The sequence below is a fragment of the Myotis daubentonii genome, chromosome 3, assembly GCF_963259705.1.
Source record: "Myotis daubentonii chromosome 3, mMyoDau2.1, whole genome shotgun sequence".
Classification (NCBI taxonomy): Eukaryota; Metazoa; Chordata; class Mammalia; order Chiroptera; family Vespertilionidae; genus Myotis; species Myotis daubentonii.
Genome location: NC_081842.1, coordinates 130,254,992 through 130,277,722, shown reverse-complemented (window position 1 = coordinate 130,277,722; position 22,731 = coordinate 130,254,992). Strand labels below are relative to the sequence as shown.

The 22,731-nt window shown below is 41.8% G+C and overlaps 2 long non-coding RNA genes across 2 annotated transcripts in view; one reads left to right on the top strand and one right to left on the bottom strand.

Annotated features, from left to right (window-relative positions):
* LOC132230700 (uncharacterized) overlaps positions 1-1,910 on the bottom strand; it is a 69,096-nt gene extending 67,186 nt beyond the window's left edge. The window contains exon 1 of the long non-coding RNA XR_009451914.1: positions 1,885-1,910. This is a non-coding gene — a long non-coding RNA (uncharacterized LOC132230700). The remainder of the gene's footprint in view (positions 1-1,884) is intronic.
* The window catches only part of LOC132230701 (uncharacterized), a 351,439-nt gene that overhangs the window by 305,514 nt on the left and 23,194 nt on the right, over positions 1-22,731 (top strand). The window lies entirely within an intron of this gene.

Genomic DNA, 22,731 nt, shown 5'->3' with positions numbered 1-22,731 from the left:
AGATTATTTATTCACTTGATTCTTAGATTCACTTGTTGATAGATGCATATTTGTTGTTCATAATTTGTATCTTTACCTTTTTCTTCTTCTTCCTCTTCTTAAAGGATACCTTTCAGCATTTCATATAATACTGGTTGTTGGTGATGAACTCTTTTAGCTTTTCCTTATCTGTGAAGCTCTTTATCTGACCTTCCGTTCTGAATGATAGCTTTGCTGGATAAAGTAATCTTCCTTGTAGGTTCCTGGTATTCATCACTTTGAATATTTCTTGCCATTCCCTTCTGGCCTGCAAAGTTTCTGTTGAGAAATCAGCTGACAATTGTATGGGTATTCCCTTGTAGGAAACTGGGTTTCTTTCTCTTGCTGCTTTTAAGATTCTCTCTTTGTCTTTTGCTCTTGGCATTTTAATTATGATGTGTCTTGGTGTGGTCCCCTTTGCATTCCTTTTGTTTGGGGTTCTCTGCGCTTCCTGGACCTGTAAGTCTATTTCTTTCACCAGGTAGGGGAAGTTTTCTGTCTTTATTTCTTCAAATAGGTTTTCAATATCTTGGTCTCTCTCATCTTCTGGCACCCCTATAATTCTGATGTTGGTATGCTTGAAGCTGTCCCAGAGGCTCCTTACACTATCTTCATATTTTCGGATTCTTTTTTCATTTTGCTTTTCCAGTTGGGTGTTTTTTGCTTCTTCGCGTTTTGAATCTTTGACTTGATTCTTGCGCTCCTCTGGTCTGCTGTTGGGTATCTGTATAATATTCTTTATTTCAGTCAGTGTATGCTTAATTTCTAGTTGGTCCTTTATCACAACATCGAGGGTCTCATTAGATTTCTTGAGGATCTCACTACATTTTTCGGCGGTCTCACCAGTCTTTTTAGGGCCTTACTAAGTTTATAGGCAGCTTCTAGACAGTTCTTGAGAGACCTTAAAAGTGTGGTTTTGAGCTCTATATCTTTCATTTCTGACATTTGTGTCCTGTTTCTTTGTCTCCGCATTTGTTTATCTTTTCTTGGTGCACCCCCTAGTGGTCTTTGTGCGCAGTCTTGTAGTTAAGCCTTGATTGTTGTTGGTAATACCAGGGGTGATTTGACCTCCAGGCTAACTGGCTATGAGAGTCAGCTGTGTCTGCAGTGGGAGAGCTTCTGTGCTGGATCTCTAGGGCGGTGCTAATCTAGCCTTTGCCTGAGGCTATCCGGCAAATGGCTCTGCGCAGGGCTTGGGCGGGGCGGGTCCCCAGGGATCTACAGGTGGGGCAGAGCAAGCAGTTATGGCTGCTCTCAGTTCCGTCCCTAGGGGCTCTGCCTCACAGAGTCCCAGCAATGGCTGCAAACCTCGGAGAGAAAGCTGCCTTCGAGTTCCGACCGAAGCCAGACAGTCCCGCTTCTCCCGTTTGAGTCTGGGTCCCTATAGACTTGCCCGGATCTGGAGCTCAGAGTCTTAAACTCCCTCCCGATTGAAAACAACAACCGCGCCCTCCACCGCCAGCCTGCTCGCGCACACTCTGCACCTGAGTATTTCACTTCAGCACTGCGCCTCCTCTGAGTCTGGGTATGATATTCTCTTTCCTCCTAGTTATAGAATTTCCACTCAGCCAGCCTTCCTGTGGTTCTGGATGATGTCTGTTCTGTCCTTTAGTTATATCTCTGAAGTGGTTGTTCGAGGCAGCAATCTCCGGTGTTAACCTATGCCGCCATCTTGGTTTCTCCCTCGAGACACCGTTTTTATAACATGTTTTATAACTCCGGTGTAATAATGCTGAGGAAAGATGCTAAACAGTAAGTGCTCTGATGAATTCTAGTGTGCTACTGATGCCCTTGGAAATACTAAAACTTAAATGATTATAAGAGTTTAAAAAGAGTATATTTTCACCAATAAACACAATGACATACTTTTCATCATCATCCTCTGCTTTTTTAAAAAATATATTTTATTGATTTTTTTACAGAGAGGAACAGAGAGGGATAGAGAACCAGAAACATCGATGAGAGATAAACATCGATCAGCTGCCTCCTGCACACTCCCCACCAGGGATGTGCCTGCAACCAAGGTACATGCCCTTGACTGGAATCGAACCTGGGACCCTTGATTCCGAAGGCTGATGCTCTATCCACTGAGCCAAACCAGACAGGGCTCATCGTCTGCTTTTTCCTGCTCTTTTTGCCAATTATTACTGAGTTCTTCCATGTGCACATTTTTCACATCCCAAATCACCTTAAAGAGTTAAGCACAGAATTTCAGATAAGAAAGCTATTCAAAAAATTAAGTTTAGACTGGAAAGATGGCGCCTGGCAGGACTGAGATGAGGAATAGGAAGTGAGTGAGTGAGTGAGGGGATGAATGGAGAGTGTGTGGACGTGTGTGGTGTGTGAGTGAGTGAGGGACAGTTAAATTCCCCAGGAGCAGCAGAGGTTGGCAGACCAGGCTCTCTGGGACAGGGAGAGACTACCACCACTGCAGTACTCCCTGACTGCTGTACCTGGGCATGGACCCCACACCATCTTAAAGGGGAGAGTGGCCTCTTCTAGGAACTCAGCAGCACCACCACCCAGACAGGCCTTGGACACTGCCAGTGACCAGCAGCCACTCCAGCCAAAATCCTGCAGCCACACCCTCAGACTCTGGGACTCTGTGCCAAAGGAGCCAAGCACCTCTGGCAGCAGTAAGTGCAGCCTCACCCTCCCCAGCGGCAGACCTCCAACATTGCGTCCATTCACATTCCCACATCTCCAGGGAGCATGTCTCCAAGGCACACGACTCCATAGACTCCTGTTGGGAGTCACTGGGAGACTCAGCTGGGTGTGATTTTGTACAGACACAAGCTCACTGCCACCCAGTAGAAATTCTGAATCCCCTCGGCCTGAATAACTGCTCCCAAACGCCCAGCTGTGCAACCTAAGCACCAGGGCCCCTCAGCACGAGGGCCCTACAGAGGGAACTACACCAGCGAACTGAACTGCCACAGTTGCTCACTCCCCTCAGCCTATCTATCCACAAGGCACTTTGGGGAAGCCACAGTGAGCCTCTGCTGGGTCCAATATTGGACTAAAAGGGATCACTCCCCTGGGCAGTAGAAATTCTGAATTCACCCATCCTGGATACCTGCCCGAAGCTTCCCAGGGCCCTTCAGAGTGCTTCAGTGTGCCTGCACTAGCAAACTCACTGTGGGTGCTCCTGTGTGCCACTATGGGGAACTCAAGCCTATCCACCACAAGTGCATCAGCAAAATCTGAGTTTCCCCACCCCACAGCTGCAGAACTCTGGACACTACAGGTGCATGCTTTTCCAGTGTGCAGGTCTCCCAAGACCACCGATCCACAGGCAGCCCTGGGGCTCTACTGCAAGCCCTGCTGGTTGTGCACTTAAACAAACAGGGGTGCACTGCTGGGCTGTAGAAACTCTGAATTCCCTATTCTGGGATACCTGCCCACAGACACTGCAATACAGTGGCTTCAGGGCCAGGGCCCTTCAGAGTGTGTCAGTACACCCTGCTGGCAAACACACCACAGGTGCCTCTGTGAGCTGCTGTTGGAATCACGTGTATCCAACCACAGAGGCAGGAACAAAACCTGAGTCTACCCACCACACAATGACAGAACTCTGGACACCACAGTCACGCTTTGCCAGAACACAGGCTTCCTGAGCCCCAGCACCCTAATAGATGGTTCCTGGGTGCCACTGTGAGTCCCTGCTGGGCAAGCGTGATTTCAATCAAGGGCATAAGACAGCAAAAGTTGGAACACCCCCTACACAGCTGCTGACTTCTAGACACCTCAGTTGTGCCTTTCCAGCTCACAGGCCTACATCAAGAGAACCCGAAAGCCCAGTAGGGAGCTACACTAGACTACCAAACCCAGGAGACTTGAGAGGTCACACCAGTAGCACCACACCCTAAGAAACTGGGTAGCAAAGCAATCGGAGCTACAATTAAAACATTACAGCAAAACATAGGAAGACAAAAAAGCAACCCACAAAGGAAAGAAATAGAGAAATCACCAGAAAGGGAGATAAATGAAATTGAGGCTACTAACTTATCAGAGGAAGAATTCAGAGTAATGGTTATAAGGATGCTCAAATGGCTGGATGACAAATGCACACAACTCAATGAGAATTATAAGGAGCTGAATGAGAATGTCACCAACATGAAAAGGAACCAAGAGGAAATGAAGAACAACATAGCTGCAATAAAGAACACAATGGAAGGCTTAAAGAGCAGACTAGAAGACGCTGAGGACCGCATCAGCGAATTAGAAGACAAGGTAGGAAAAAACACACAAACACCGCAGCAACTGGGAAAAAAAAAGTAAAAAGCAAGAGGAGAGCTTAAGGGAGCTTTGGGACAATCCAAAACGAAACAACATTCGCTTAATAGGGATACCAGAAGGAGAGGAGGAGAAGCAAGGAATAGAAAACCTGTTTGAAGAAATAATGACAGAAAACTTCCCTGATACTGGCAAGAAAAAAACTACACAAGCCCAAGAAGCACATAGAGTGCCAAACAAGATGAACCCCAAAAGACCAACACCAAGACACATCATAATTAAATTGGCAAACACCAACAACAAAGTAAGAATCTTAAAGGCTGCCAGAGAGAGACAGAAAGTTACCTACAAGGGATCTCCTATTAGAATATCAGCTGACTTCTCAACAGAAACACACCAGGCAAGAAGGGAATGGAATGAAATAGACAAAGTGATGCAAAGCAAGGGAATGAATCCAAGAATACTATACCCAGCAAGGCTATCATTCAAAATTGAAGATGGAATCAGGGGTTCACAGACAACATAGGGCAAAGAGAGTTTATTACCACCAAACCAGCAATGCAAGAAATGTGAGAGGGACTGCTGTAACAAGAAGAAACAGAAAGACAAGAAGAAACACAAACATTAAGAATAAAAATGACCACAATCAAGTACTTTTCAATAATAACATTAAATGTAAATGGATTAAATGCTCCAATCAAAAGACACAGAGTAGCTGAATGGATAAGAAAGCATGACCCATATATTTGCTGTCGCCAAGAGACCCACCTCAGAACAAAGGATTCACACAGACTGAAGGTGAAGGGATGGAAAAAATTTTTTTCAGGCAAATGGAAATGAGAAAGATGCTGCGGTTGCGATACTTATATATGACAAAATAGACCTCAAAGTAAAGGCTATAACAAGCGATAAGGAAGGCCACTACATAATACTAAAGGGAGCAATTCAACAAGAAGATATAACTCTGGGACTGCGGCTGAAACCTCTCCCGGTGCGCCAGCTCAGCAGCGGAGACCTCGCCATCTTGAGTGGCTGTTACCGGCATCCAGAGATCAGCTACCAACCTGGAAACAAGGGATCTCAAGCAGCGTGACTGCGTGAACTCAGACGAGCACTGCTGCTTCTCACGGAAAGCAGAGAGAGAACTACATAACCAAACACCTGGAGAAGAGAGATCATGGTGAAACAAAGAACCAACCCACATATGAAAGAAAAACAGGCATCATCAGAAAAGGAAGTAAACGAAATGGAGGCAATGGAGGCAAGCAACCTGTCAGAGAAAGAATTCAGAGAAATGTCCATAAGATGGATGAAAAGAATGAAAGACAAATTCAACAATATGTGTAAGAACCAACAGGAAATGAAAAACCAAGAAGAAATGAAAAATGACATCACTGCTATAAAGAACTCAATAGAAAGCATCAACAGTAGACTAGAAGAAGCAGAGGACCGCATCAGCAAGCTAGAAGACAAGGTAGGAAAAAATACCCAAACAGAACAGCTTCTAGAAAAAAAAATTAATAAGCAGGAAGAGAGCCTAAGAGAACTCTGGGACAACACTAAACGAAACAAAATCCGAATAATAGGGGTGCCAGAAGGAGGGGAAACTGAGCAAGGAATAGAGAACCTGTTTGAAAAAATAGTAACAGAAAATTTCCCTGATATAGGGATGAAAAAACTCAAACAAATCCAAGAAGTTCACAGAGTCCCAAACAAAATGAACCAGAAAAGACCAACGCCAAGGCACATAATAATTAAATTGGCAAACACCAACGACAAAGCAAGAATCTTAAAAGCAGCCAGAGAGAGACAGAAAGTTACCTACAAAGGATCCCCCATTAGACTAGCGACCGATTTCTCAACAGAAACACATCAGGCAAGAAGGGAATGGAATGAAATATACAAAGTCATACAAAGGAAGGGTCTGAATCCAAGAATACTGTATCCAGCGAGGCTATCAATCAAAATTGAGGGTCAAATCAGGAGCTTCACAGACAAAAAATGGTCTACGGGAGTTTATTACAACCAAACTAGCAATGCAAGAAATGCTAAAGGGTTTGCTGTAAATAGAAAAAATAGGAAACAAAGAAGGACACAGCGGTAAAGAACAAAAATGGTGACTAACAAGTTTCTATCAATAATAAATTTAAATGAAAATGCATTAAATGCCACAGTCAAAAGGCATAGGGTAAATGAGTGGATAAGAAAACATGACCCATATATCTGCTGTCTACAGGAAACCCACCTCAGAAAAAAAGATGCACACAGACTGATGGTGAAGGGATGGAAAAAGGTTTTTCAGGCCAATGGAAGTGGAAAAAAAGCCGGGGTAGCAATACTTATATCTGACAAATTAGATCTCAAAGGGAAGGACATAAAAAGAGATCAAGAAGGCCACTTCATAATACTAAAGGGAGCAGTCCAACAAGAAGAAATAACTCTGGTAAATATATATGCACCCAATATAGGAGCACCCAAATACGTAAGAAATCTTCTGGAGGAGATCAAGGGAGAGATTGACAGCAATGCAATCATAGTAGGGGACCTTAACACCCCATTATCACCACTGGACAAATCCTCTAAACAGAAACTCAGCAAAGAAACATCAATCCTAAATGACTCACTAGATCAGATGGAATTAATTGACATCTTCAGAACATTTCACCCCAAAGCCACAGAATATACATTCTCCTCAAGTGCACATTTGTCATCTTCAAAGATAGACTATATACTGGGTCACAGACAAAGTCTCTTCAAATTCAAGAAAATTGAAATCATATCAAGCATCTTCTCAGACCACAAAGACATAAAACTGGAAATCAACTACAACAAAAACAATCCAGAAAAATCAAACACATGGAGACTAAATAGCATGCTATTAAACAACGACTGGGTTACCAGTGAGATTAAAGAAGAAATAAAAAGCATCATGGCAACAAACGACAATGAAAACACAACAATCCAAAACCTATGGGACACAGCAAAAGCAGTCTTGAGAGGGAAGTTCATAGCTCTACAAGCCTACTGCAAGAAACAAGAAACAATGAGAATAAATGACCTAACTCTACAACTCGAAGAATTAGAAAGAGAGCAACAAAAAAAGCCCACTGCAAGCAGAAGAAAGGAAATAACAAAGATCAGAGCGGAGATAAATGACATAGAGACCAAAAAAAACAATACAAAAGATCAACAAAACCAAGAGCTGGTTCTTTGAAAGGATAAACAAGATTGATACACCTCTAGCCAGGCTCACCAAGAAACAAAGAGAGAGGACCCAAATAAACAAAATCAAAAATGAAAGAGGAGAAATAACAACAGACCCCATAGAAATACAAAGGATTGTTAGAAAATACTATGAACAACTCTACTCCAACACACTAGACAACCTGGAGGAAATGGACATATTCCTAGAAAAATACAAACTTCCAAAACTTAACCAGGAAGAATCTAAAAATCTCAATAGGCCAATAACTATGGAGGAAATCGAAGCAGTCATCAAAAAGCTTCCAGCAAACAAAAGCCCGGGGCCAGATGGCTTCACAGGGGAGTTTTACCAAACATTCAAGGAAGACCTAAAACCTATCCTCCTCAGACTATGTCAAAAGATACAAGAAGAAGGAACACTTCCCAGCTCATTCTATGAAGCCAACATCACCCTAATCCCCAAACCAGATAAAGACAATACAATGAAGAGAATTATAGGCCAATATCCCTCATGAACATAGATGCCAAAATCCTCAACAAAATCCTAGCAAATCGGATCCAGCAGTACATCAAAAAGATCATACACCATGACCAAGTAGGATTTATCCCAGGGATGCAAGGATGCTACAATATCTGCAAATCAATAAATGTGATACATCACATAAACAAATTGAGCAAAAAAAAACCACATAGTCATATCAATTGATGTGGAGAAAGCATTTGACAAAATCCAACACCCTTTCTTGATAAAAACTCTCAGCAAGATAGGAATTGAGGGATCATACCTCAACATAATAAAAGCCATATATGACAAACCCACAGCCAACATCATAATCAATGGGCAAAAACTAAAACCATTCCCCCTAAAAACAGGAACAAGACAGGGATGCCCCCTCTCTCCACTCCTGTTCAACATAGTACTGGAAGTACTAGCCGTTGCGATCAGACAAGAAGAAGAAATAAAAGGCATCCAGACTGGAAAAGAAAAAGTAAAACTGTCCTTATTTGCAGATGACATGATACTGTACATACAGAACACTAAAGACTCCATCAAAAAATTATTAGACTTTATAAATGAATTCGGCAATGTAGCAGGATACAAAATTAATGCTAAGAAATCCATGGCATTTCTTTACACCAATAGTGAACTTACAGAAAGTGAAACTACAGGAGCAATCCCATTTACCATTGCACAAAAAAAATTAAAATATCTAGGAATAAACTTAACCAAAGAGGTAAAAGACTTATATGCCTAAACTACAGGACACTGAAAAAAGGGATAGAGGAAGACATAAACAGATGGAAGAACATACCATGTTCATGGATTGGTAGAATCAACATCATCAAAATGTCCATACTACCCAAAGCAATCTATAGATTCAATGCAATCCCCATTAAATTACCAACGGCATATTTCACAAATCTAGAATGAACGTTCCAAAAATTCATCTGGATTAAAAAAAGACCCCGAATAGCTGCAGCAATCCTGAGAAAGAAGAACAAAGTAGGTGAGTTCTCAATACCAGGCATCAAACTGTATTACAAAGCCACTGTTCTTAAAACAGCTTGGTACTGGCACAAGAACAGACATATAGATCACTGGAATAGAATAGAGACCCCAGAAATCGACCCAAACCACTATGCCCAAATAATATTCGACAAAGGAGGCAAGAGCATGCAATGGAGTCAAGACAGTCTCTTCAATAAATGGTGTTGGGAAAATTGGACAGATTCATGCAAAAAGATGAAACTAGACCACCAACTCACATCATACACAAAAATAAACTCAAAATGGATAAAAGACTTAAACGTAAGACGGGAAACCATAAAAATACTAGAGGAATCCACAGGCAGCGAAATTGCAAACATATGTCGAAGGAATTTCTTCTCTGATAATGCTCCTAGGGCAATGGAAACTAAAGAGAAAATAAACAATCGGGACCTCATCAAAATAAAAAGCTTTTGCACAGCAAAGGAAACCATCAACAAAACAACAAGAAGACCCACTACATGGGAGAACATATTTGCCAATGATACTACCGATAAGGGTTTAATTTCCAACATTTACAGGGATCTCATGAAACTTAACAAAAGGAAGATAAACAATCCAATAAAAAAATGGGCAACGGACCTAGATAGACACTTTTCGAAAGAGGACATACAGAAGGCCGAAAGACTTATGAAAACATGCTCAAAGTCACTAATTATACGAGAGATTCAAATCAAAACAACAATGCATTATCATCTCACACCTGTCAGAATGGCTATCATCAACAAATCAACAAACAACAAGTGTTGGAGAGGATGTGGAGAAAAAGGAACCCTTCTGCACTGCTGGTGGGAATGCAGACTGGTGCAGCCACTGTGGAGAACTGTATAGAGCTACCTCAAAAAACTAAAAATGGAACTCCCATTTGACCCAGTGATCCCCCTACTAGGAATATATCCCAAGAAACCAGAAACGCCAATCAGAAAGGATATATGCACCCCTATGTTCATAGCAGCACAATTCACCATAGCTAAGATTTGGAAACAGCCTAAGTGCCCATCAGCAGATGAGTGGATTAAAAAACTGTGGTACATATACTCAATGGAATACTATGCTGCGGTAAAAAAAAAAAAAAAAAAAAAGGAACTCTTGCCTTTTGCAACAGCATGGATGGAACTGGAGAGCATTATGCTAAGTGAAATATGCCAGTCAGAGAAAGATAAATACCACATGATCTCACTCATTTGTGGATTATAGAGAACAACATAGACTGATGAAAAGGGACAGATCCAAAGACTGAGAAACAGCGATCAGGCTATCAATCCCCAGAAGGAAAGTAGGGGAGGGCGGGGGTAAGGGGAAGAGATCAACCGAGGACTTGTATACATGTATATAAGCCAAACCAATGGACATGGACAACAGGGGTATGGGAGCATGAGTGTGCGGGGTGGGGGAGGGGGAGGTTGGGAGTTAATGGGGGGGGAATGAGGACACATTTGTAATACCTTAACTACTACTAATAATAAAAAAGATATAACTCTGGGAAACATATATGCACCCAATACAGGAACACCCAAATACATAAAACTGCTTCTGGAAGATATCAAGGGAGAGATCAATAGCAATACAGTCATAGTTGTGGACTTTAATACCCCACTGACACCACTGGATAAATCCTCTAAACAAAAAATCAACAAAGAAACAGCAATCCTAAATGACTCACTAGATCAGATGGACTTAGTTGACATCTTCAGAATATTTCACCCCAAAGCTACAGAATATACATTCTTCTTGAGTGCACATGGGACATTTTCAAAGATAGACCATATATTAGGACACAGGCAAAGTCTCTTCAAATTCAAGAGAATAGAAATCATAACAAGCATCTTCTCAGATCACAATGGCATAAAATTAGAAATCAACTACAATAAAAACATTGAAAAAAAAATCAAACACTTGGAGACTAAATAGCATGCTATTAAGCAATGACTGGGTTACCAGAGAGATCAAAGAAGAAATAAAAAGCATCCTGGAAACAAATGACAATGAAAACACAACAATCCAAAATCTATGGGACACAATGAAAGCAGTCCTGAGAGGGAAGTTCATAGCTCTACAGGCCTACCTCAAAAAACAAGAAAAACTGGCAATAGATGATCTAACCCTACAACTCAAAGAGATAGAAACAGAGCCACAAGAAAAGCCCACAGTATCCAGAAGGAAGGAAATAATAAAGATCAGAGCAGAAATAAACAACATAGAGAACAAAAAACAATACAAAAGATCAATGAAACCAAGAGCTGGTTCTTTGAAAGGATTAACAAAATTGATGAACCTCTAGCCAGGCTCACCAAGAAACAAGGAGAGAGGACCCAAATAAACAAAATCAGAAGTGAAAGAGGTGAAGTAACAACTGATTCTATTGATATACAAAGGATTGTCAAAAAATACTACGAACAACTCTACTCCTACAAACTGGACAACCTTGATAAAATGGACACATTCCTAGAAAAATACAAGCTTCCAAAACTCAACCAGGAAGAATAAAAAAACCTGAATAGGCCAATAACTACTGATGCAATTGAAACAGTAATCAGAAAGCTTCCAGCAAACAAAAGCCCTGGACCAGATGGCTTCACAGGGGAGTTTTACCAAACATTCAAAGAAGAACTAAAGCCAAACCTTCTAAGACTATTCCAAAAAATTCAAGAGGAAGGCACACTTCCAAGCTCTTTCTATGAAGCCAGCATTACCCTAATCCCAAAACCAGATAAAGACACCACAAAGAAAGAGAATTACAGGCCAATATCCATGATGAACATAGATGCTAAAATCCTCAACAAAATTCTAGCAAACCGGATGCAGCATTACATTAGAAAGATTATACACCATGACCAAGTGGGAATTATTCCAGGAATGCAAGGCTGGTACAATATCCGCAAATCAATAAACGTGATACATCACATAAACAAGTTGAGAGACAAAAATCACATAATCATATCGATTGATGCAGAAAGGCATTTGAGAAAGTCCAACACCCTTTTCTGATAAAAACGCTCAGCAAAGTGGGAATAGAGGGATCATACCTCAACATAATAAAAGCCATATATTAAAAACCTATCGCCAACATCATACTCAATGGGCAAAAAGTAAAACCATTTCCCTTAAGAACAGGAACAAGACAGGGATGCCCACTTTCACCACTCCTGTTCGACATAGTACTGGAAGTGCTAGCCAAAGTGATAAGACAAGAAGAAGAGCCCTAACTGGTTTGGCTCAGTGAATATAGCGTAAGCCCGCAGACTCAAGAGTCCAAGGTTTGATTCTGGTCAAGGGCATGTACCTTGGTTGCTGGCATATCCCTCGTGGGGAGTGTGCAGGAGGCAGCTGGTCGATGTTACTCTCATTGATGTTTCTGTCATTGATGTTTCTAACTCTCTATCCCTCCCCCTTCCTCTCTGTAAGAAATCAATAAAATATATTTTTAATAAAAAAGAAAAGAAGAAATAAAAGGCATCCAGATTGGAAAAAAAGCAGTAAAATTGTCATTATTCGCAGATGACATGATACTGTACTAAGAAAACCCTAAAGATTCCATCAAAAAATTATTAGATGTAATAAATGAATTTGGCAATGTAGCAGGATACAAAATTAATGCCAAGAAATCTATGGCATTTTTATATGCCAACAGTGAACTTACAGAAAGAGAAATTTAAAAAAAAAATCCCATTTACCATTGCACCAAAAAAATTAAGGTACCTAGCTATAAACTTAACCAAGGAGGTAAAAGACCTCTACCCAGAAAAGTACAGGACATTTAAAAAAGAGATAGAGGAAGACATAAACAGATGAAAGAACATACCGTGCTCATGGATTGGTAGAATCAACATCATCAAAATGTCCATACTACCCAAAGCAATTTATAGATTCAATGCACTCCGCATTAAAATACCAACAGCATATTTCACAGACCTAGAAAGAATGCTCCAAAAATTCATCTGGAATAAAAAAAAAAATGAATAGCTGCTGCGATTCTGAGAAAGAACAAAGTAGGAGGGATCTCAATACCAGATATCAAGCTGTATTACAAAGCCACTGGTACTGGCACAAGAACAGACATATAGACCAATGGAATAGAATAGAGAACCCAGAAATTGACCCAAACGACTATGCTCAATAAATATTTTCAAAAGGAGGCAAGAGCATACAATGGAGTCAAGACAGTCTCTTCAATAAATGGTGCTGGACAATGTGGTCAGACACATGCAACAAAGATGAAACTAGACCACCAACTTACACCATACACAAAAATAAACTCAAAATGAATAAAGGACTTAAACATAAGACAGGAAACCATAAGATTATTAGAGGAATCCATGGGTAGCAAAGTCTCAGATTATGCTGAAGGCATTTCTTCACTGACACAGCTCCTAGGGCAATGGAAACTAAAGAGAAAATAAACAAATGGGACTATATCAAAATAAAAAGCTTCTGCACATCAAAAGAAACCATCAACAAAACAACAAGAAAATCCACTGCATGGGAGAACATATTTGCCAATGATATGTCTGATAAAGGTATATCTCCAACATTTATAGGGAACTCATACAACTTAACAAAAGAAAGATAAACAACCTAATCAAAAAATGGGCAATGGACCTAAATAGACACTTTTTGAAAGAGGACATACAGAAGGCTGAGAGACATATGAGAACATGCTCAAAGTCACTAATCATCTGAGAGATGCAAATCAAAACGACAATGAGGTACCATCTCACACCTGTCAGAATGGCTATCATCAACAAATCAACCAATGACAAATGCTGGCAAGGATGCAGAGAAAAAGGAACCCTCGCTCACTGCTGGTGGGAATGCAAACTGGTGCAGCCACTGTGGAGAACAGTATGGAGGTTCCTCAAAAAACTAAAAATGGAACTTCCATTTGACCCAGTGATCCCACTTCTAGGATATATCCCAAGAAACCAGAAACACCAATCAGAAAGGATATATGCATCCCTATGTTCATAGCAGCACAATTTACAATAGCTAAGATTTGGAATCAGCCTAAGTGCCCATCAGCAGATGAATGGATTAAAAAACTTTGGCACATTTACACAATGGAATACTATGCTGCTGTAAAAAGGAAGGAACTCCTACCATTTGCAACAGCATGAATGGAGCTGGAGAGCATTATTCTAAGTGAAATAAGTCAGTCAGAGAAAAATAAATATCACATGCTCTCACTCATTTGTGGATTATAATGAACAACGTAAACCGATGAACAAAAACAGATGTAGAGACAGAGAAGCATCAATCAGATGCTCAAAACTCGGAGGTAAAGCAGGGGAGAGTGTGGGTGAGGGGAAAAGATCAACCAAAGGACTTGTATGCATGCATATAAGCCTAAGTGATGGATGTGGACAACGGGGGGTGAGGGTGAGGGCAGGATTGGGGGATGAGGGGTCATTGGGGGGATAAGGACACATTTGTAATATCTTATTCAATAAACGGGAAAAAATAAGTTCAATGCTAGAAATAATCACTGCTGACAATCAAATATTTATTACAAGCTATGATACAGTGGACTGTGAGATGTATGCAGTTTAGAAAACATTAAAAAGACAAGTCCAATTGGAATATGAATGGCAGATTAAAGTATATCCATGTTAAATTTGCTAAAGTTAATAACTATACTATGATTATGCAAGAAAATATCCCTATTCTTAGGAAATAGTATTAGGGATAAAGGATCACGATGAATAGTTCAGAAAAAAAATTAATGTACAGATAGAGACAGCAAAAAATGTAACGATAAAGAGTACAAATGACAAGCAAATGGAGCAAAATGTTAACAACGGTGATCTGTATAAAAGACACACAGGAGTTCTTTGTACTATTTTCAGTTTTGCAATTTATTTGTCTGTTTGAGATTTACAAGTAAAACTCTTTCTAAAGAATCTTATAATTAAGTCAAGATGACAGACAAAACATGAAAGACACAGTCACTTCACAGATACTTTCCCAGTGAGCCTGTAAGTCACTCACTTAAGAACCATTTAAAAGTTGTTTTCCTTTCTATTTATCCTATAGCATCATCAAGCACAGGGTCTGTCAGGGCCAGCCTGACAGGTTGAGCCGGGCTGAGGTAGGGAGGTGGGAATTGAGAAAAGAAAGAAAGACAGGAGAGCGGGATTGGGAGGACTACAGCTCAATCGAGGAACTGCAGTAAGTTTATTAACCACGCAATGCCTTTTATACACAAAACACTGAATAGGAGGTCTGTCAAGAGGAATGTATTCTTTGTTCCTCTTAATCTCTAAGGGAGAGACAGAGCAGAAGGACAAATTCTCAGTACAGCATATCTCAATAAATAGTTACAGACTTCTTGGTAAGCCATGAAAGGCTGTTCTCATTCTACAAAGATTGCTCTCATTCTACTGATAACTGCCATCCAAACAAGTCTGGGAAAACTGTGTGGGTAAGGGTACCAGCCTTCCTAGCCCCTTCAGGTTCAAGCACCATGACAGTTTACACCCGGTCTCCAACAGATCCCCCTTTCTTGTTTTTTAGGCGAAGTTCATGTGCAGGGATAGGATGCTGGATCCGATGGTTCGGAAGCAGACTGGACGTAAACAGAGAATAATGAGAGCAAGGATAACAACAATTAATAGAGACCAAATAAAAGACTGTAATCCATGAAAAGACATAAGGCTTTGAATTTCATTAAAAATATTCTGCGCTACTTCGCTAGGAGGCAACAGAGCAGAACCTGCATCATTAATAGCTTGAATCTCTCCATGTAATCTACTAATATCTAAAGTAAAGTTAGTCTGATCCCAAACTCCTAACAGGTGGTTGCAAACTCATTCCCAATGCCACATAGTACCATTATATATCTCTGGGGTGACACAAATCCAATCAAACTCAGCATGACACCGAAGGGTAGAACGCACTTTCAAGCTGTGCATTAGATCTCCTATAAGGAGCACAGCTTCTTCTAATCTAGTGCATTGAGCCTTTGTTCTATTTTCTTATCTATGAGCTCTTGAGCTCCTAAGGCATCCAAAACATTCTTCACCAAGCCATCCACAAAATGAGCTGTTTGTATTTCTTGGGTTAAAGCTATGGCTGCAGTAGTGGCAGTAGCAATGAGGGAGACTAGAGCCACGAGGCCAGCAATAAGCACTCCGATGAACCTCTTAGGGTGGCTTAGCAAATCATTCAGTTCTCTGAATACCTGGGAGCCTGTATCCCTGTACCAAGGTCCAGTAATATTAACTGGGAGCATGACAAAGAAGGCTGATGTAATACAACCACCTCATAACCAAAGTTGTATCTAGACACACAGTTAGACAAGTTGCAATGAGTACAAGAAATTGTATACATGTTGCCCTTAAGTACAATATCTACAATTCTAATAAGGAGAAGGTAAGGAGGAGGTACACAAGCAGTAAGACCTGTGATCACTGTAAGGTTATCATGATGCAAAGAAATGCTACCTAAAGGGGCCATAAGCTTAAATATTTCTAACTGTACTCCTCCCCTCTTGGTGGTGAGTATCTCTTCTACCCAGCCTCCAGGGGTCTCTCTAGCCTTAAAACTACTTCTGCTAGATAGGGGGTTGGGATAGGACCAATCAAGTAACTGAAAGGAATTGTTAATGGGAGTATGTACCACAGCCAACTCATGACGGCAACGCCGCCAAGGTGGACACTTCAGAAATAGCCTGTATTCATTATACAAACATGGAGGCAACTTGGGCAGGATGCCCTGAGAGACAGTACGGGTGATGTCAGGCAGGCCACATATAGTAAGGAACCATTCTCGTCGGATCCACCCCTCATACTCTTCAGGATCTCCACCTGTGCTAATGCCATGGGTATACCTTGGTGAAAGTTCTACAGTAAGAGTTATTTCAATATTTAATGGCTGTAAAACATATGGGGACCCTGGTTGACCTTCCCTCATATCTATAATCTCCCACCCATTGAGGAGTAAGATAATCTGCACTTGGGTGGCCCATGATATCTGTATCATTGACAAAATCAGGAACGGTGGGGTCATCCCAAGTAACGGCCCTGAGAAAGGGCGGATCTGGAATGTATGCCCAGTATGGAATCTGAGCATCACAGACCTGAACAGCCAAAATTGACAGGATGGCTAGAAACAAAATCTCAGCAGTTCGTTGTGCTCCTTGGCAAACAACCATGGCCTCGGCCTCCATTGTCAGCTTCTTCAACTGTCCCAAGTTGGTGATGTCCTCCGAGTTGTTCGTGATCTCCGTGGCGGCGGTGGCTGCACTGGCGCTAGTGGACTGACTCTTAGCCTCTTGAATGGTGGAGTGAGTTCTTGTTCCACTTCGTCCTCCATCTTGACCTTGAAAGGGCCAGACATAGCGGCTGGGGATCCAACGGGGCTCAGAGTCCCCTTCAGGAAATACACAAACGGACCCCCGAGCCCATATCAGAACAGGGTCGGGGCCACGCCATTGTCCTGTAAGTAAGTCTTTCCACTGTGCCCAAGGGTGGGATCTGGACAGTGAGGACCACTGTCGCTCCGCAGCGGTTTTGCCCTGAGCATCACCATTTAAAAAATTAAGGGAATAAAGAGCCCTGTTAAGTAAGTTAGCAGGGGTATCTACATACTCCCCCTTCCTTATTTTTTCAATTTGCCTTTTTAAAGTCTGATGAGCTCGCTCAACTATTCCCTGCCCTTGAGGATTGTATGGGATGCCTGTTTTATGCTGGATTCGAAAAGTAGCACAAAACTTCTGGAATGCCGTACTTGTGTAGGCTGGACCATTGTCAGTTTTAATGGTATGGGGGATGCCTAGGAAAGTAAAAGCTTGTAAACAGTGAGCAATAACATGTTTAGCGGCTTCTCCTGTACGAGAGGATGCAAAAATAAAACCAGAAAAAGTGTCAATAGAAACATGGACATAACCTTGTTTTCCGAAAGATGGAATATGGGTTACGTCCATCTGCCATAGTTGGCCTGGTTTGTAGCCTCGCGGATTGACTCCTTCTGTGGGAGGAATGAATGTGGTTAGAGGGCATAGAGGACAGAGTTTAACAATTTGCTGAGCCTGTTCCTTTGTGATTCGAAACTGCTGAGGTAGGCCAGTGGCATTTTGATGATGGAGAGAATGTGAGGCTTTGGCTGCATCTAAAGGAGATAATGTTAGATAGGCAGTTTTAGTAAGTTGATCAGCATAAGTATTTCCCGCAGGGAGAGATCCAGGTAAATCTGTATGACCTCATATATGGCCAAAGAAACAAGGGTGAGAACGTTTCCTGAGTAAAGCTTGAACCTCTAGTAAGAGAATAATCACTTCGGATCAGTCAGTGTCATGTAAATTAGCAGTTTCTAAGTGAATCATAATATTTACAATATAACGGGAGTCTGAGTAAAGGTTAAAAGATTGAGTGGAAAGTTTGCATAACGCTTGATGTACTGCTTCGAGCTCCACGCATTGTGCTGAAGTGTGGTTAGTCTGAAAAACAAAGAGTTGATTATTGATAACTAGGGCAGCTGTGCCATTACTAGAACCATCAGTAAACACCAGAACTGCATGAGAAATTGGTTGAGTCTTGACTACCTTGGGGGAAATGAAGGAATGCTCTGTAAAAAATTGTATGAGTTTATTAGATGGGTAATGAGAGTCTACTGTACCGTGATAGCCCAGGAATGAAAGAGGCCATTTATCATCCATATGAAATAGTCATTGCCTTTGTTGAGCCTTATAGGGTACCACGATGGTATGGGGCTCTTGACCAAAAAGTTCCAGAGATCTGAGACGTCCTGCAAAAATAAGATCTGCTACTGCTTCTGAGTAAGGATAAACCACCTTTTTCGGGGAGGAGTGCGGATGAATCCACTCCAAAGGTCCCTGTTGCCATAAGAGGCCAGTAGGATATACTGGCGTAGCCAATACTAAATACAGCCATGGCTGTGAGTAATCAATTTTTTGTACAAATTGTTTCTTTAAGGCAGCTTCTATGTGGCAGATAGCCTTGTGAGCTGCAGGAGTAAGCTGATGAGGGGAGAGCGGGTCGCTATCCCCACGAAGAATATCAAATAAAGGTTTAAGGTCATTAGTAGTTATGCCTAAAGTTGGCCTAATCCAGTTGACATCCCCTAAAAATTTTTGAAAATCATTTGAAGTCTCTAGCTTGTCTATCCTGAGATGAATCTTTTGAGGACGATGTTTTTCTTCCTTCTATGATATGTCCAAGATATAGGTAAGTGTCTCGTCTTTGAACTTTTTCAGGTGCAATAATTAATCCAGATTTAATAAGAGCCTGTTGTAAGTCATTATACACTTGTTCTACTTAACATTCCGTATAGTGAGCTAAAAGGATGTCATCCATATAGTGTATGCTATAAGCCTGCAGATGTTTCTCTTGAACTCCGCGAATTGCCTGACTAACAAACTTTTGACACAGGGTAGGGCTATTAGCCATTCCCTGAGGCAATACCTTCCAATGATAGCGGTGCATGGGTTCCTGAAAATTAGTAGATGGGACACTGGATGCAATCAGAGGGATCCAGAGGAATAGTGAAAAAACAATCCTTTAAATCTAGTACTAATAGCTTCATCCCATTAGGGATTGCTATAGAGGAAGGGAGACCAGGCTGTAGAGGTCCCATAATTTCCATAGTCTTGTTTATTGCCCTTAAATCCTGTAAAAGGCGCCAATTTCCTGATTTCTTTTTTATGATAAAAATAGGAGTATTCCAAGGACTGGTAGTCTCTTCTGTATGCCCTAGCCAGAGTTGTTCCTGTACCAACTCATGAGCAGCTTGTATTTTTTCTTTGGAAAGGGGCCACTGCTCTACCCATACAGGGATATCTGACTTCCAAGATATCTTGTCAGCTGTGTGGATAACAGGAGAAACAATGACACCCCCCCGCCTAAAAATTTCCCTGAGCTGGGGTGGTAACAAGGGCAACACCCAGGGCAGACAGAATGTCTCATCCCCATAAAGTCACAGGGATCCCTGGTAAGATATATGGCTGAAATAACCCAGAGTGACCTTCATTGTCTTGCCACTTTAACATTTGTGAACTCTGTAAAGGAGAGTTGGTCTGACCTATTCCTTGGAGTTGTGTCATAGCTTCTCTATAGGGCCACTGTTTAGGCCAGTGAGCTAAGCTTATGAAAGAAATATCTGCTCCTGTATCTAAAATCCCTGTAAATCTTTTCCCTTGTATAAGTAAAGTTCTCTCAGGCCTTGCATGAGAAATAGCTTGTACCCAATATGCCTTGTCCGAGGAGCCAAAACCCCTGACCCCCCCGAGACCCTGTGGAAAGTAGATTGCCTGTGGCAGGCAGAGGGAGCAAAATCAATTGAGCAATTTTCATGTCTAAGGTGATTGTGATGATATCTCTGGGGGCAGAGACCATAATTTTAATTTCCCCCTCATAATCTGCATCAATTACTCCTGGAAAAATTTGTAATCCTTTCATAGTTAAGCTGCTTCTACCTAGTAAAAGGCCAAACATCCCTTTAGGAGTAGGTCCATACTGAGCACAGGCTGTTTTTAACTCCTTCAAGGTTTTAAAAGGAAGTGGGTCATAAGTATGCTCACACTGTCCCGTGTTAGGGTTCACCTGTTCCATAACGGGGAAGGCGTGAATGCTCAATTCCTCACCACACTTTCGTGCCTCCTGCAAAGCCATCTGGAGAGGGGAAAGTGGAACTGGTGCTGCACAAGGCAGTGGAGAGCTGCAAGAACGGCCCCCGCGGCTTCTCTTTTTCTTGCCAAGAAGCCTTAATGCTTCTAAAAAGTGTTCTAACACATCCTCCATATCACTACCCTCTTCAGTTCCAGCAGAAAAATATTCTTCCTCCTCTTTTGCCTGAACAACACCTGTATCATCATCATGATAAAGGGCAGCAGCTTCCTCAAGATCCTCCTCATCTTGAGGATTTAATTTGTCTTTAAAATTTACATTATTCCTTTTTTTTTTTTTCTCTTCATCATTTTTTTTTATTTTTTTTATTTTTTTTTTAATCTTTATTGTTCAGATTATTACATTTGTTCCTCTTTCCCCCCCCCCCATAACTCCCCTCCTCTCAGTTCCCGCCCCACCCTCCGCCCTCACTCCCCACCCACTGTCCTCATCCATAGGTGCACGATTTTTGTCCAGTCTCTTCCCGAATCTACCACACCCCTTTCCCCCCCAAGAATAGTCAGTCCATTCCCTTTCTATGTTCCTGATTCTATTATAATCACCAGTTCATTCTGTTCATCAGATTATTTATTCACTTGATTCTTAGATTCACTTGTTGATAGATGCATATTTGTTGTTCATAATTTGTATCTTTACCTTTTTCTTCCTCTTCCTCTTCTTAAAGGATACCTTTCAGCATTTCATATAATCCTGGTTTGGTGGTGATGAACTCCTTTAGCTTTTCCTTATCTGTGAAGCTCTTTATCTGACCTTCAATTCTGAATGATAGCTTTGCTGGATAAAGTAATCTTGGTTGTAGGTTCTTGGTATTCATCACTTTGAATATTTCTTGCCACTCCCTTCTGGCCTGCAAAGTTTCTGTTGAGAAATCAGCTGACAGTCGTATGGGTATTCCCTTGTAGGTAACTGGGTTTCTTTCTCTTGCTGCTTTTAAGATTCTCTCTTTGTCTTTTGCTCTTGGCATTTTAACTATGATGTGTCTTGGTGTGGTCCTCTTTGGATTCCTTTTGTTTGGGGTTCTCCGCGCTTCTTGGACCTGTAAGTCCATTTCTTTCACCAGGTGGGGGAAGTTTTCTGTCATTATTTCTTCAAATAGGTTTTCAATATCTTGGTCTCTCTCATCTTCTGGCACCCCTATAATTCTGATGTTGGTACGCTTGAAGCTGTCCCAGAGGCTCCTTACACTATTCTCGCATTTTTGGATTCTTTTTTCATTTTGCTTTTCCCATTGGGTGTTTTTTGCTTCCTCGCATTTCAAATCATTGACTTGATTCTTGCGCTCCTCTGGTCTGCTGTCGGGAGTCTGTATAATATTCGTTATTTCAGTCCGTGTATGCTTAATTTCTAGTTGGTTCCCCAATATAACATCGAGGGTCTCATTAGATTTCTTGCGGATCTCACAACATTTATCGGCGGTCTCACCAGTCTTTTCGAGGGCCTTACTAAGTTTATCGGCAGCTTCTAGACAGTTCTTAAGAGACCTTAAAAGTGTGGTTCTGAACTCAATATCCTCCATTGACAGTTTTGTCCTGTTTCTTTGTCTCCGCATTTTTTATGCTTTCTTGGTACACCCCCTAGTGGTCTTTGTGTGCAGTCTTGTTGCCTTTAAGCCTTGATTGATGTCGGCAATACCGGGGGTGAGTTGACCTCCAGGCTAACTGGCTATGAGAGTCCGCTGGGTCTGCAGTGGGAGGGCTTCTGTGCTGGATCTCTAAGGCGGTGCTAATCTAGCCTTTGCCTGAGGCTATCCCGCAAATGGTTCTGCGCAGGGCTTGGGCGGGGCGGGTCCCAGGGGATCTACAGGGCTGGCGGGAGCGAGCAGTTATGGCTGCTCTCAGTTCCTTCCCCAGGGGCTCTGCCTCTCAGAGTCCCAGCAATGGCTGCAAACCTCGGAGAGAAAGCTGCCTTCGAGTTCCGACCGAAGCCAGACAGTCCCGCTTCTCCCGTTTGAGTCTGGGTCCCCAGAGACTCCCCCGGATCTGGAGCTCAGAGTCTGAAACTCCCTCCCGATTGAAAACAACAACCGCGCCCTCCGCCACCAGCCTGCTCCGCGCGCGCACTCCGCACCTGAGTATTTCACTTCAG